The following is a 4,346-nucleotide window of genomic DNA, read 5'->3' as shown; positions in this document are numbered from 1 at the left end:
CACTTCTGTCTAGTTATTTTTATGGTTTCTAAATCCTTTTTTATACTTACTATCTCTCTATTAAGGTTTTCATTGAGCTCATCCATTCTCCCCCTATGTTCATTGAGCATCCTTATAATCAATATTTTGAACTGTCTCTCTGGTAGATTGCTTGTCTCCATTTCATTTAGCTTATTTTCTGGAGTGTTCTGTTGTTTCATTTGTGGCATATTTCTTTGTTTTCTCATTTTTTTTAGCCTCTCTGTGTTCATTTTTATAAGGATATTTTATTCATCTCTCAGTCTTGTTTAGATTGCCTTATGTAGAAGTTGTCCTGTGTGACTGAGTGACACCCTCACCCTAATCTGTGCCAGGGACTCTGGACATCTTCTTTGTGTGGGTTGTGTGATCTTCTGTTGTAGCTAAGACTTTGTTGTTGTTAGTGCATCAGTGGATGAGATTAACACTCGGGCTGACTAACTATGGGAATTGGCTGTGCCCACAAGGTATGAGTTGCTATGTGGGGGCTTTGTCCACTGAGTGCGATTTGCCATAGCAGGCTTGTGTACTTGTTGAGACTCTCTTTTTGTGTGCTTCTTATGAGACTAGTCAGAGGTTGCTCTATTGTGGTCTAGTGCCAGCCTCTGGGTGTGTTGGTTCTGTGGCCCCTTTAGAGGGGCTTCCCAGTAGGCCAAGGTCAGCCACTGCCTTTGATTGCTGGTGGGAGCTACAATGCAATCTACAGATGGTTGTTGTGTATGCTGGATCTGTAGGTAAGTGGAAGAGACAACGCTGTAGGCCATGGTCCAGTAATCTCCTGTACCTGACCTACATCAGTTTAGCAGAAGGACCAGTGCTCTTTGAGGCCTGACACTGCCTGTCAAGTGCATTTAAGACTCTGTAACTTGAAGAGTCTTTGTGTGATATGTGTGTTGGATATTGGAGGGACACCAGGAATCTCCTGGATCCATTGAGCAAATTTCCCCCTGTCACTGCAGTGTCTGTTTACATGCCAGCACTCTCTCTATGGTTCCCTGTGCAAATTTCAGATTATAGCAAGGCCATCTGCTGCCCACCTCAGGCCTACAAACACCTGAGCTCTATTTAAGAATTAATGCAGATAGTGGGTGTGAGTTTGTGGCCCACCACCTAAAGTTTCTCCCAGATAGGCTTTGCATGGCCCTCATGAACTAAGTGATGTTTGCTGTTGAATTCGTGACCCAAGGAAAGTACAGGATGGGACTGGGTAGCCTAGGAGCAGACTTGTCACTGGTAATTTGAATGTTAGGTGGTGCATTGTCTCAGTGATGCATAAGGCTGTCAGGCCTATACAGCATGGGATTTGCTGCCAGCTCTGGGACTGCGGGCTCCCACCAAAGTCAGATATCACTGCATGACCTACTGTCATCTATGACGGTTCCACAAAACCCCTGAGATCTACCCAAGCGATATTGTATCTCATCCTGATAACAGTGATATTCCCATCACTGAATTCTCTGAACTTTGCTCACTTTGCTGTCCAAAGTCTGTTGCCTATGCAGAATTTGCAACCCTGGCCTGGGGTAGGGCAGGGGCGGCTGTCTGTAAACTTGCTGGGGTCATTTTGTGGGTTGGATGGGGCAGGATCTCAGGGAGTCAAGTGCTGTCAGGACAATACAGCCTCAGTTTTCCGCAACTTCTCTGTCTCTGTGTTCTCGCAGTAGTCACAGATCACAATGAGACAAGGTGCTGTCTGGGGCGGTCTCACAGACCCATGCGATTACTCTAAGAAATATTGCAACTCGTACATGCAGCAGTAGCTTCACTACTAGTTTTCCTTGAAAGGCACTCACTGCATGAGGTCTGTTGCCTGTGCAGAATGTGCAATTCCAGAAAAAGGCAGGGCGAGAGAGGCTGCCTGACAATGGGCCCCAGGCAATTTGTGGCTTGGGTGAAATGGGATCTTAGGGAGACAAGGGCCATCAGACCAATACGGCCTCAGTTTTGCTACAACTTCTGTACCCTCTTGTTCCCGCTCTAGTCACAGATCACAGCGAGACCAGCTGTTGTCTGGGGCAGTCCCATAGACCCCTGTGAACTCCCCTGTTATGCAATATTGCAGCTCTTGTAGGCAGCAGAGGTCTGCCTGCAACTGATTTCCCTGCAATGCCTGCACTGTACTAGACAAAGTTTGTTGTCTGTGTGGACTGTGAAATCCGGGGGAGAGGTAGGGCAGTGGCGGTTGACTGTCAATGGGCCACCTGGGGCAATTTGTGGGTTGAGTGGTGTCCCAGAGAGACAATGGCCATCACGTCAATACAGCCTCAGTCTTGCTGTAACTATAGTAAGTATTTGTATGTTCCCACAAAAGTCACAGATCACAGCAAGACCAGCTTCTGTCTGGGACTGGCCCACAGATCCCAAATATCCACCCAATTTCGTGTTGGCAGCAATGATCTGCCTGAAACTCTCAGAAATGAGCACTCACAGAGCTGGCTGCCTGCTGGGAATGTTTGGCCCCAAATCAGCATAGGTCCTGACAGCTGCTGGCAATAAAAGCCCCCGGCAATCTGCAAGTTGGGTGAGGCAGGCTGATCTCCTCAGGCCAGTGAAGCTTCTGAATTGGCTGTGTGGGAGGGATCTGCACAGGCAAGCTGGTGCAGTCTGAAGACTGACCTGGAGGGGAGGCCTCAGAGTAAGGCACAATGGCGGCTGCCTGTTGAGCCCTTATTCTGGCACAAAGTAATATGGTCTTTCCCTGTATGAATCTTGCGTGAGCCTCTGACCCACCATTGGTGACCCAGTGTCCACAGATGAGAGATTCTGTGCGTGGACCTTTAAAGGGGCATCTAGGATTTCAGTGTCCTTCTATCTCACCCAGACAGCCAGAATCCCCTCTGATTTTTAGTCAGAATTTTGGGGAGCTCCTTATCCCTGGGCTGAGAACTTGGGCTAGGAAGTCCCCAAATGAGGCTAGGAACCCTCTCTCCTTCAGGTGGGTCTCTGCAGCCTTGCTCTCCCTCCTAGTGTTCCTCCACCACCTGCTGGTGTGGGTCCAGCTTGATTTTTGTCTTCGCCCCACCTCCCTCGCCCCACTGGCTTCGATGTGGCTCCTTCTTTATATTATCAAAACTAGATGTTATGACCAGCTGGACTTCAGGTGATTCTCCACATTGATTATTTTATAATTTGGTTGTAATTTCAACACAGACCTGAGAAGAGATGAACCCTGCTTTTATCCAGTCTGCTATCTTGCATCTCTCTGTTTCTTTTATCTCTCTGTGTGGCCTGCTTCTCTCTTTTTCTGCCTCATCTTCTCTCTATTGTGTCTGTGTGTGTCTCTTGTATATCTGTCTCTTTCTTTTTTCTCAGAAATGTATAGAGGTTCAGTAGGAAATATTTTGCTTCAGAGATCTTTGGGTCATCTAAATTAAGTCACTTTGTTAAAAGATTTCCTCATAATAACCATAAACCGAAGACAAATGATTAAAAGGGAGATGAATATTTAATAATAAATCTCTGAATACTTTGTAGAGCTCATTATGTTTTTGGAGACTTTAAAGCTCATTAATTAATTCCTGCTGCATTTGTGTCAAATGGGCTTATGCTTTAACTCTCCTCTGAAAAGACAGACGTATGACAGGCCTCCTAAGCCTCCACTGTACACTGGGGTGGCTGTGCTAACTTCATTTACATCTATGCTTTAGAGCAGAGGTCAGCAAACTACAGCTCATGGGCTGAATCCCATCTGCTGCTTTTTTTTTTTTGTATGAGTTAAGAATGGTGTTTATATTTTAAAAGGTTAAGAAATGGAAAATATAATATGTGGCTGAAACCATATGTGACCTGCAAAGCCTAAAATATTTACTCTCTAGCCCTTTACAGAATAAGCTTGCTGACTTCGGCTTTAGAAAATTTTGCATGGGAGTAGACACACCGGTAATTTCTGTAAGGCATTTGAAGCATGCCCAAATAACTTTTCCCATACTCTCTTGGGCCAGATTCCCAAGAAGCAGAACTTGAGGCAGGGATGCTTATGTAAGTGGTTTAGTGAGGGAGCATTCCCTGATGAAACCTATAATGGAGTAAGGCAAACAGAAAAGGGCAGGAGAAGAAGCCAGGTAAAGATGTGGTTTCAGCTGTATTTTAGACTCAGTCTGATCTCATGAGGAGCTCTATAATATGAAGAATACCACAGAGTTGTTCCACCTTGAGGCAAAGGGGCTGAGCTTTAATACCTCAATATCAGTCAGTAATTAGTAATGGCCTGTGAGGGAGAAACTTTCCCCTACCTAGGATCTTCTGTTTGGTCTAGTAATCAAATCGATATGAAACAAATTAAGAGAAAATAACCAAATTTAATTGCATATGTACATATGGGAACCCCA

The sequence above is a fragment of the Pteropus medius genome, unplaced genomic scaffold (genome assembly GCF_902729225.1).
Source record: "Pteropus medius unplaced genomic scaffold, Ma_sr-lr_union100, whole genome shotgun sequence".
Lineage (NCBI taxonomy): Eukaryota > Metazoa > Chordata > Mammalia > Chiroptera > Pteropodidae > Pteropus > Pteropus medius.
The sequence above is the reverse complement of the archived record's forward strand: the minus strand, read 5'-3'. Positions refer to the sequence as shown.